The 12,518-nt window shown below is 38.9% G+C and overlaps 1 pseudogene; it reads right to left on the bottom strand.

Annotated features, from left to right (window-relative positions):
- LOC139605102 (coiled-coil domain-containing protein 171-like) overlaps positions 1-12,518 on the bottom strand; it is a 202,883-nt pseudogene that overhangs the window by 149,373 nt on the left and 40,992 nt on the right.

Below are 12,518 nucleotides of genomic sequence, written 5' to 3'. Positions count from 1 at the left end.
TGTTGCAGCAAAACAATTCATGGCAGACAGAAGACACTGACAATTCCAGGGACATGGCTTTCTCCAGTGCCAGCTGTGAGTGGGAGTCAGAATAAAAACTCTGTAAACCACAACTCCATTGGAAGATTCCTTTCCTTTTCATTCCGTAAATAAGCTCTACATTCCTTTCTGAATTGTCAGTTGTTTGTTAAGGATGGGAACTTCTCTTTTATGATTTTTTTTCATGTGGTTTGGAATTGGATAAAGGTATCCTTGATTTACAAACTCCAAACCAAACTGCCTTTGAAATATGGCCCATGGGCAGTTTTTGCCCAGCCATGGTACTTCTAGATCAGAAAGCAAAGGCAATGGTATTTGCAGCCAAAACCCAACAAAGCCTGGGACAACCAAAACATTCTGGGGAGACACAGGCCTCCAGCTGTTCCTAGAAATCAATGGAGTTCCTGCCAAATGGTTCTGTAGCACTAAGTGCAATCTCTTTGCTTGGATCAGAGCCTTGCTCAATGGAAAAAACAGAAAGATCAGCCAGGGTGCTCCCAAAGGCCCATCACATCGTTTTTATTCTGTTCATCTGGCTTAAGTTTGCAACTCAATGTGTGGCTGCAGTTAAACTGATGAGGAGGAAAGAAAAACAAAACAAACAAACAAACAAAAAACACCAATAAAAAAAGAGCCTCATGGCAGGGCTATGACGTTCCACAAGAGGAATCACTGCTGTGCATTTCATGGACCTCTCTCAATCCTATTAAAGTACTGTAGTCCTGGTTTAAAATAGAGAGGTATGAAACAACTTTGGGAGACAGAGACTAAAATGGCTTATGGATTTTTTTTTTAAGAATGAGGAAAACTACCCAAAAGGTGTTTATTTATAACATTTTAAAATATACTACATAAAAATTAACCACTGCAATAAGTAAGAATTAAAAAAATAAGTGCTTTGGTATACAAATAATTGGAAACACAGAAATGTGAAGATATGAATGCATATTTTCATAAAAATATGAAATTACAGACAAAAGTCGCTGATGGTAGAGACAGGAATGTGACATACACACACACTGAGTCCATGCAGCAACAGCCAATGCTTATTGAATGGCTGTGGGAAATGGATTTGTGAAGAATTCTCACAGCCTGACAGAAAGCTCACAGTCTTGTACACCTGTATGCAAACACTGAGGTAAGGTGTGCTGACTTAGGAAGGCCATGGAATAGAGATGACATTGTGGAGAGAGAGAGAGACTGAACTAGAAACACGTTTCAACAAGTTTCAAAATATGGCCCTGCAAAAAGACTAGATATTTTAGAGAATTAGAACTGTGAAAGATGCATTGTAGCAGGACCATGTGGGGAAAAATCGAGGTGATTTGTGTTAGAGTTAATAGCAGCATTGTGTGGCAAAAGCTAATAGGTTGAAAAACATTTATAAGGTATTGTAACCAGGAAATAGGTTGGCTTCTGCTGGAATGGCATTGAGTTTTACATCTCTTGTGTCTCACTATTCATCGAGACTGATAATGGAATCAAATCTTTTTAAATGCCTTCCAGTTGCCCATCTCTGTAAAAGCTGGGAAAACCAACAAAAGGCACCCTCTTTTATAGGGGCTTCAAATTTCCCACTCTTACCTAGCTGATTGGACAAGGGTCTTAGCTCCACCAGCTCACTGGCCAATGATATGGGTGCATTCATGGTTCAAACGGGTTGGCTGAAGTCCCCTGTTTGAACTTGAATCCAGCCTCTCAGTAACACACCCGGGGACTTGTTTGCTTCTACTATCCAATGGATTAGGCTGGTTGAGTTGCTGTCTTGTTATGCCACATCATCTGTGCAGCTTTAGGCCACCTATAGCTGTCACAACCAAAAACTACATACACTTAACTATAATACAAAGGTTGGTACTTTAATTACTCCTTTTTAAATTGTACTTTAATTAGGTCTTTTTACATTGCTGGATTTTTTTTTCTTCTGAAGAGAAGCTAGGATACTGCTCAAGAAAACTATCACATCCAATAATTAAATTCCCTGATTTCTTCTGGTGCTGGGTAAGACCTTCAGGCTGAAAGACTTGACTGAAGGCAAAGAACTAGTTCTGTGTGGTTTTGTTGACTGAAGACCCAGTACCAGTTCTGCTCCCTGTCATATGGGAGGATGCACCCATTGATGACCCAGTACTGTTTCTGGTTGGTGTCAGGTTGGTGAATGTGTCCCTTGATGACCCAATGCTTGCTCTGCTTGGTGTCCCACTGGAGGGTATGTTGCTTGCAGACAAACTGTCACTTCTGTCAGATATCGCATGGGAGGATATGTCCATTGATGATCCAAAACTTGTACTTAGGTTTTGGGTCATCAGTGGACATATTGGACAGTCTGATGTCACACTGGAGGGTATGCTGCTTGCAGACAAACTGTCACTTCTGTCGGATATCTCATGGGAGGATATGTCCATTGATGATCCAAAACCTGTTCTGTCTGGTGTCACACTGGAGAGTGTGTTGGTTGCAGACCCAGGGTACGTTCTGTCAGATATCTCATGGGAGGATATGCCCACTGATGATCCAAAACCTGTTCTGCTTGGTGTCACACTGGAGAATGTGTCGATTGGAGACAGAGTGTACATTCTGTTGGATATCCCATGGGGGGCACACGTCCATTGATGATCCAAAACCTTTTTTCTCTGGTGTCACAATGGAGAATGTGTCGGTTGGAGACAGAATGTACATTTTGTCACATACCCCATGGGGGGACATGTCCATTGATGATTCAAAACCTGTTCTGTCTGGTGTCACAATGGAGGGTATGTTGCTTGCAGACAAACTGTAACTTCTGTTGGATATCCTGTGGGAGGGTATGTCCACTGATGATCCAACACCTGATCTGTCTGGTGCCACACTGGATGATGTGTCGGTGGTATACAGAGTGCGCGTTCTGCGTGGTACCACACTGGAGGGTACAGGCACAGTTCTGTCTGGTGCCACAGTGGATGTTGTGTCGGTTCCAGAAACAGTATAGGTTCTGAGTCTAAGCTCTCCCCTGTGTGCTGGAATAAAAAAAATAGAAAAACAAATCAAGAGCAAATCTACGTTTCCTGTTAAATACCTCTCACAAGGGTATGTATGTGAAGTACTTATAACTGTTTGCTTCTTAAGTGCTTATTTGAAACACATGGCACCTGATTATAGACACTAATCTTTAATAGACAAAGGACATTAGCACAAGTATCCTGCCCTCAGAAGGGTTGGAAAACAATGGCACTTTATTTGAAGTGCTACACAATACTTACAGAGATCTTTTATCCCTCATCATTATAATTCCAAGGCTGTGTTTTTTAATCAAGTAAACAAACTTATTCTACAGTCTCCCTGTCACTGTTATTGGGGAACACTTGCCCTGTTGGCCACAGAAGGGATTTATTTGTTTTTGGATATATTTCACTATTAATTGAAATCAACACTTAATGCTCTTCAAATATTAGTCAAGCATATTGTTGCAGGCAACATTTTAATTAAATTACTCTAATATTCAAGTATGTTACAACAGTCTGACAAGTTAAAAGTTCACATAACTAGAATACTGAGTATCAAACAATTTTTGCATAGAAAAGGCACTTTCTTTACCAAATAGCATGTGTGGGGTTGAACTAACGTGTTTTTGTAAACTTTGTCCTAAGTTACATAATGTGATTTATAATATAAGTTTCATATTGTTATTATTTTAAACTGCATGATTTGTAATATTTAGTTACAACTATTACTTGTGTAAGCAAAGACACATGACAAGGAGAGCATTTGTACTGGGATATGTGCATTCCTTGGCTATGTAGTAATGTTGGCAAGTGATGCTCAGTTGATTAAAATCAGGTAAGAATTGCTACTACTCCTGTAAAAAATTAGTTTCTGGGAGACATCACTGCTTGGTGTATTATAGACACTTCCAGATAAGTAAACACTGTCAGTATGCTTTTCTGTTTTGCCTGTACTGATATCTCCATTCTTTCATGTCTGCCATCATCTCAGTAGCTGGAAAATTCTCTTTTGTGGCATATGTTGGTTTTGCATGGGTTTATTTTTGGTCAGGAGGGAAGAAGCCAGCCATAAAAGTGGTATTTCTGTGAGGAGGTGCTAAAAGCTTCCTCCATGCCAAGCAAAACCAATTGCTGTCTCCCTCTGAGAACAGGCACACTGCTAAGTCAATTACAAAAGCTTGTAATGCCTCTATGGTAATTTATTTATGAAAGACAAAACCTTGGGAACTCTCTTTTTCTTCCTCGGAGAGGTGGGTAGGTGCCAGGGTCTTCCTGCTCCAGGGCTGGCCATGTGGCCAGGACGGCGCAGCCAAGATGGGCACAGCCAGGCTGGCGCCATGTGGTGCGGCTGTCTCGGTGTGGCTCACAATGAGCTTTATTTGCTTTGCTTAGCCGCTTTTAGCCAGCCATGCTGCCAACAAAGAGCCAGAAGTAGTGGCAGTGGATTTTTTTTCCCCTTTTTGGTGCGCCACATGAGGAGAGGCACTGAGTGGAGCTGGCAGCTGGCGCGTCCTGCATGGCGCCGGCGGGAGCCGTGTGATCAGTGTGAGGGGCATGGCGAGCAATTGCCCAGGGTGAAGCCTGCATGGGATCAACCTTTCAACGCTGCAGAGGTCTATAAAACTTTTCAATTGATAGAACTTGAGAACAAATGAACTTACGAACACTAATTCTCTCCTGAGTCAGAGAAAAAGAAAAGGGGAAGACATGCGAGGAGAACAACATGGCGACACTAAGGTTGGTGCAGAAGAGGGAGGGGGAGGAGGAGGTGCTCTGGGCCTCAAAGCTGAAATTCTCCTGCAAGCTGTGGTGAGGACTATAACACAACAATCTATTTCCTTGCAATTCATTAAGTGCGTGGGGGAATACAGAAATCACCTGCAGCCTGTGAGAAAAAGGTGGTCATCCTGGAACGTGTGGATGCTGAGAAGCTGTGATCAAGTGAAAGACTTGAAAGAGAGAGAGAAGCCTTGCTTCCAGAGATAGAAGAAAAACACCTTTGCTTTCATACTAGAACAGCTTATCCTTGAAACAAAACCCCATGAACCAAATGGCCCATGAAAAAACAGTTGTGGGAAGACTTCTTTGCCCTTGGGAGTGACTCATGTTGCAGCAAACTTGGGTGGGGCTGCTACTCGTGAAAATTAGAACCACATTGGAAAAGTTCACAGAGAACTGTCTCCTGTGGAAGAGACTCCATGGCATAGCAAAAAAACACCTCTCCCTAAGCAGACTGAAGAAAGACTTTTAGAAGTGACAAACTGACTAAAAGCCCCATGTTTTGTCTCCCTCTGTTGTTGGTCGGAAGGAAAGAAGGGCTATGGAAGGGTTTTAAATCTCATGATTCTTTTTAAATTTCATTAATAAATTTTTCTTTATCTATTTTAAAGTTTTGAGCCTGTTTTGCCTTTAAAGTCTTTTACTTCTAATCCTTAACTCAGCCCATGAGCTTTTTAATTGTTCTTTCCCCTTCCTCTACTCAACTGTGGCAGAGGAGAATAAGTAAAGGATTTTTTGTAGGTGCACTGGCTTTTAATGCACTGTAGGTGCATTGGCTTTTAGCCAATGTCAAACCCATGACACTATCAGATTTTACTTTACTTACTATCACTGTGAGAACATTCACATGTTTCAAAGCAAATAAACCATTCACTACTAACAGTACTAAGAAAAAGTTACAATTATTTGAGGTCCACATTTACTGAATTCTGTCCTACACTATTTCCAAGAAAAAAAATGCAAGACAGAGGGTGACAAGAAAAAAGCCCAGTCTGACAAATTTCTACAACTTAGAGAAAGCAAAGTTTAAAAAGCAAGGAAATGCAAAGAACTGCAATGGTTGTGGTTGCAAGGAAAGGCTATTACAAAAACATTAATGGTTTAAAACAGAAAGAAAGGAAAAAGCCTTTAAAAATTTAAAATAGTAATGAAAGAAAAAAATGAAAAACCAAATACCCATCCACCTGCCACCAACACTCCCCCAAACCAAAAAAATCCAAACAACCAAGCAACCAAACACAAACAAAAATAAAAATAACCAAGCAAATGGGGACCACTAGGAAAAAAAAAAAAAACTACTAAAAATTACAAAAAATTTAATCCCTGTCTTAGCTATCACCATCCCCTTCCTCTTCTGAAAAACGTCTCTGAACATTTCTGTTTGTGCTAGTTTTAATGCTACATTATGGAATGCTACATTTACAATTCAGTGTTTTGTGCATTTACAATTAAGTGTTGTTGCGTTTGCCTACAGCAGCTGTGCAGCATGAAGGGAGATGCTGGCTGGGAACCCACATCCTGTCATTGCTTGCAAAGCACACTTACCAGCAGGAGCAGGAATAGGAGCAGCAGCTCTACCAGATGCTTGGGGTGAAATGTGAGGCTGAAGAAGATCTGTTTAGTAAAAGTAAGTTTTAATAAGCAAGGAAATGCACAGAATGGAAATAGTTATGGTTACAAGGAAAGGTGATTACAAAATGTTAATGGTTTAAAACAGAAAGACAGGGAAAAGCCTTTGGTTAAAAAGAAAGCAAGCAAGCAATTAAAAGAAGTAAAAAAAGAAAAAAATCAAAAATCAAATACCCACCCACACACCTCAACCCCTCCCCAAAACCAAAAAATTCCAATCAACCAAGCATCCAAACCCAAACTAAAACCAAAAAACCCCACAAGGAAATAGGAGCCAATAATAAAAACCACTAATCCATGTGTTAGCTTCCACCATCTCCTTTCTCTTCTGAAAACAGTCTCAGAACATTTCTCTTAGCACTAGTTTTAATACTCCCTTATGTTTATATTTAAGTATTGTTTGCCCAGAGAAGCTGTGCAGCATGAAGGGAGATGCTGTCTGGGAACCCACATTCAAGTGACTTTAATTGCTTGAAAGGCACAAAGCACACTTACCCACAGGAACAGGAGCAGCAGCAGGAACAGCAACAGAAGGAGGAGGTGGAGGAGGAGGTGGAGGAGCAGAAGCAGGAGCAGGAGGAGGCAGAGGAGGTGGAGGAGGAGGTGGAGGTGGTGAACTGCTTCAGAGTCAATGTGGCAGTGTGAAGATTCTGTTTGGAGAAAGTAAATTGTAATAAGCAAGGAAATGCACAATACTGGGATGGTTGTGTTTGCAAGGAAAGGCTGTTACAAAATGTTAATGGCTTCTAACAAAAAGAAAGGGAAAAGTCTATGAAGGAAAGGAAAGGAAATTGCAAGGAAAGGAAAGGAAAGGGAAAGGAAATTTCAAGGAAGGGAAAGGGAATTTCAAGGAAAAGAAATTTCAAGGAAAGGAAATTTCAAGGAAAGGAAATGAAATGTCAAGGAAAGGAAATGAAATGTCAAGGAAAGGAAATGTCAAGGAAATTTCAAGGGAAGGATATTTCAAGGAAAGGAAAGGAAATTTTAAGAAAGGAAATTTCAGGGAAAGGAAATTTCAAGGACAGGAAAGGAAATTTCAAGGAAATGTCAAGGAAAGGAAAGGAAATTTCAAGGAAATTTTAGGGAAAGGAAATTGAAGGAAAGGATATTTCAAGGAAATTTCAAGGAAGTTTCAAGGAAAAGAAATTTCAAGACAAGGAAATTGCAAGCAGATTTCAAGGCAAGGAAAGGAAATTTCAAGGCAAGGAAATGAAAGGATATTTTAAAAAAAGGAAAGGAAATTAAATTTCAAGGAAAGGAAAGGAAATTTCAGAGAAATTTTAGGGAAAGGAAAGGAAATTTCAAGGAAGTTTCAAGGAAAAGAAATTTCAAGACAAGGAAATTGCAAGCAGATTTCAAGGCAAGGAAAGGAAATTTCAAGGCAAGGAAATGAAAGGATATTTTAAAAAAAGGAAAGGAAATAAATTTCAAGGAAAGGAAAGGAAATTTCAGAGAAATTTTAGGGAAAGGAAAGGAAATTTCAAGGAAGTTTCAAGGAAAGGAAATCTCAAGAAAAGGAAAGGAAATTTCAAGGAAAGGCTATTTCAAGGAAATTTTAGGGAAAGGAAAGGAAATTTCAAGGAAAGGAAAGGAAATTTCAAGGCAAGGAAATGAAAGGATATTTCAAAGAAAGGAAAGGAATGGAATTGCAAGGAAATTTCAAGGCAAGGCAAGGAAATTTCAAGGAAAAGACAGAAAATTTCAGGGAAAGGAAAAGATATTTCAAGGAAGTTTCAAGGAAAGGAAATTTCAAGGCAAGGAAAGGAAAAGGAAGGCAAGCAAAGTTCCAGGAAAGGAAAGTCCCAGGAAAGGAGGAAGGATAATAATATTAAAAAAAAAAACAAAAAACAACTCAAAAACCAAACACATACCCACCCACCACCACCACTCCCCAAAACCAAAAGAAATCCAACCAACCAAGCAACATTCAAACTACAACAAAAAAAACCCTAATCAAATAATGACCAATAGAAAAAAATACAGCACTAATTTTAAGTTCTGTGTTAACTTTCATCACCTTCTTTCTCTTCTGATATATGTCTCTGAACATTTCTGTTTGCACTAATTTTATTGCTTCAATATGTTTACAATTAAGTGGTGTTGTATTTGCCTACAGAAGCTGTGCAGCATGAAGGGAGATGCTGGCTGGGAACCCACATCCAAGTGACTGTAATTGCTTGCAAAGCACACTTACCATCAGTAGCAGGAGTAAGAGGCACCAAAGCTGCTTCGGATTCAAAGTGAGCCTGTGAAGATTGTCTTCCTGTTCTTAATGCTTCAATTCTGGCAGCTGCCAGTGAGTAGAGATCCCTAAGATGTCCAAACATGTTCTTTAAATAAAAGGAATCATTAGTGCCAGGCAAGCTACACTTAAATGCCAAATAGCACACATCCACATTTGTTACAAAAGACAGAATTTTTTTTTAGCAGAGAAATCAAATACAGTTTGGAAGCCAGGCAGATTCTTAGTCCCAGGACTTGAACATCAAAAAGTTCTAACAATGGATTTTGTATTTCTTCTAGAATGTTGAATAATGTAATTGAGGAGCAGGGAATGAGTCCACACCCTAGTTAGAAGATGCTGTGATGTTTTCAAGTATGCAATACAGCATTGAGCTCTTGATACAATTTTTTCATTTTATTTCAATACAAGACTCATTGCAGGTTCAATTTTTGTTCACAAAAAATTACCACATAGTTTCAAGCTAATGTTCACACTTCCAAGATAAGTCAAGTTACTAATCCTTCCACTCCACAGCAAAAAAATTAACTTGCAGTAACAAAAGAAACATTGTAAACCTACAGACCTCTGAAAACAAATAATCCAATTGCACTAGAACTGGAAAGATGTAGCTGTTTCCATGTATGTAGTGGAATAATGTCCCAATTTTGTTATATTGGTTTAGATTGATGATAAAGTTAGCAGGACAAGAGAGCACAGATGATTTGGCAGTACTGGTAACTTTATATCTACCCCAAGTAGTCTCAACTAACCGTTGAAATTATTGGTCTTCTTTACAACGCATAATCATATTTTATTTCTTATAATTTTTCCCTTCAGATAGTATGAAATTGGACTTTTGAATGTAAACCTGTGATACAGACAAAAATTAACCTTGTATCACAAACAGGGATTTACAAAGGTTTTTCAGTTTTCCTTTTCAGTTTTCACATTGCTGATCTTCAGAATAGATGTTAACCCAGGTAAAATCAACCGGGTTGTTTTGTTGTGGTGTCTAGGAAACAGCAGTGGCAAATTAACCCATATCACATCTTTTTTAATGAGAAAAAAATCTCCAAAATGTCTTGGTTCTGTGGTTCTAGTCCTAAAAGAGGATCCTTGAAGATTATAAGGCCTTTAATTTAAATATGCACATCGCAGACTAACTAAGGCAGTTCTAGAGGATGTGCCTGCAAACAACTCCACTGCTTTCAATGACAAGTGTCCCTAAAATGATTCCTACATGCTTACCTCACTCAAGATTACAGGATTGCCCTTAATACAGTTTGGCATGGAGTAAAATTAAAATCCATTAGGTGACCTCTGTCTATAAAAAGGCAAACTTTGTAATAAAACCTCAGTAATGAGCTTGGAAAGGAATCAAACAGGAACTAGAGATGAGGGCTGAGGAGAGAGAGAGGGAAAAGGGTGAAAGAGAGATGAGGAAAGGGAGAAAGAGAAAAAGGGATGGAGAAAAGGAAGTTCACAGTGACACAGACTGTGAGCCATTGCTGCTGTTTGTATATGTATTGAGTTACCAAGTGCACCTGAGGCTGCAGGTGAACAAGAACTTCACAGTTCTGCCCCACCAGCGAGCTCCCCAGCACATACTGTACTATGTTATTTATACCACAAGCACTCTGTGCAAATATGAAATGCAACTTTTTGTGTTTATGATTCTCTTCTGGAGAGAAAGAGGGAACAGGCTGCAGGTGCTTCTGCAATCATTGTGAGGTCAAAAAAGAATGGGAGTTGGGATGGGACTTAAAAAAAAAAAAAGCAGCATCCACTACCAAATTAGAAAATAAGGATTTTAAAGCTGGTTATTGCCACAAATGCCTCCTGTGGAAAGATGCCACCCATGGGACCTTTTGTGCAGCTCTAAAATGGATCATCACTGTACTGGGGAAATATTTGTAATTCTGCCTTTTGACAGAAAAGTTCATCTGTGCTAATTAAGCTTTATGGGAATCTCAAGGCATTATATATTTCATATTTCCATATTTTAGTGTGGAAACACAATAATGCACACATAATTTATGTCTTTGTCATATTGAAATGTATGTATACATGCAAGAGGGCAACAGTGAGAAATTATAATCTGCCTTTCTTGAATTTGTTTGATTTTGTGACCCCGATCCTGCAATTATATTCTGCATTAGAACAGAAAATCTACAATCAATTGGGAGGAATTACTGCAGAAGCTTACACACTGTATGCAATACTTACCCTGTCTAAGTTCCTTGCACTTTACTTGATTACCTACTCTCTCTCTAATTCAGACAGAGAAGTACAATGAAAGAAATATGTACTCACTCTGCCTTTTCTTCTCTCATTAGGAAAAAAATTCTGCTTTAGCACTAATGTATTCTGCACAACTACAAAGACTAAGGGATAGTTTCTGTAGAAGACCAAACTTAAAAACAATAAGGATGCATTGCACTGAATCTGCATTCAGAGCTGAAAATATGGCACATTATTGGTAAATTTCTCTTTTTTTTTCACTCATTGTTTTGTCCTAAAAAAATCAGTATTTTGAAATGTGCAAGTCTTTAAACCTACAGAAGCAAAATAGCTTCTATATTTAAACATTCTAAATAGCAATCTCTTTTAAATGAGGAATGCTCTAAACACCACAGTTAATTCTAGAACCGTGGGTTGAAAAAATCTGATACTGACCAAGAAGGAGCCTGAAAATCTCATCTTTTTTGTTTGTTTGGTTTTGCTTTTTTGTGGGGATCTTAGTTTTGGTTTTGTTTGTGGGTTTTTTTTTAATTAGTCTTGTGTATATTAATGGGAAAAAAAGTGAAGGGGATAGAGGGATATTAATTTCCAAATATATATACTTCTGTCCATGTTTGTTTTCCCATCCGTTATTTAATACTGTAACTGCAAAACTGAAAGTTGACATCACCTCTGAAATACCATGTGCAAGAGTACACATGGAAATTCTTTCAACTGTTGACTGCAATACTTTTGAAGCTTTTTGCTCTCCACATGCTCAGAGCATAATCTGTCTGCCTGTTGCAGCTCAGATGCAAAAAGGAAAGAAAATTAAAAAAAAAAAAAAACCAGGATTGGTTTTAGACTCTAACCTGGAATGATGCAGCCTCTGGCCTGTCTCTCATTGCTTCCTCTGAAAGGGTCTTCAGGCAGGGGAGTGGCATGGCTGATGCCACAGCCTCGTCTCTGACCTAAAGGGAAAATAGCCCAGCATCAGTGGTAATTCTCCTTCAGACACACCAGCGGGGGTGAACGGTGTCCCCTTGAGCCCATTGAGTGGACTTGCTTTGATCACTGGACCTAACATCCATGGATAAAGTACAACTGATTGAATTTTCATTGCAAATAAATCTCTCATTCACAGTGCTGGGAGAGGATGCTACCAAAAAAAAAAAAAAAAAAAAAAAGTACCCTGCCCTGAAAAGAGAAAGGCCACGGACATGGCACAACGTATCTATTACTGTAAGAACACAGCAGTTGCTGCATGACATTCACTTCCAAAGTTTGAAAGAAGCCAGTATGAAGATGGTGGTGGCACAAAGGAAATTTTTTATCAGCACAGTTTGCTGTAGGTGAACCACGCAGTTTAGGTTCTGTCACTTTCCATGAGCATTAAAGGAAAGAAACTTGAAAAAGATATCTGAAAATAAAGTTAAGAACAGTTTTGGTGAATACAGAAACTAAAATAAAGAAGAGATTCCCATTTTGCTAGGAATTAAAGATGTAGTAAGGGAAATGGACACTCCAAGGTAATGAAAACATCTCTGGCTCTGTGCTGCTGTAGATTAAAAGCAGTTATAAAACCACCTACCATTAGAGCTATAGTATAATATGAAAATATTCCTTTCTCCTAAATAATTAATATG

The sequence above is a fragment of the Agelaius tricolor genome, unplaced genomic scaffold, assembly GCF_023055355.1.
Source record: "Agelaius tricolor isolate 1412-34295 unplaced genomic scaffold, bAgeTri1.0.p SCAF_59, whole genome shotgun sequence".
In the NCBI taxonomy this organism is placed as follows: domain Eukaryota; kingdom Metazoa; phylum Chordata; class Aves; order Passeriformes; family Icteridae; genus Agelaius; species Agelaius tricolor.
This window is presented reverse-complemented; position numbering and strand designations above follow the sequence as displayed.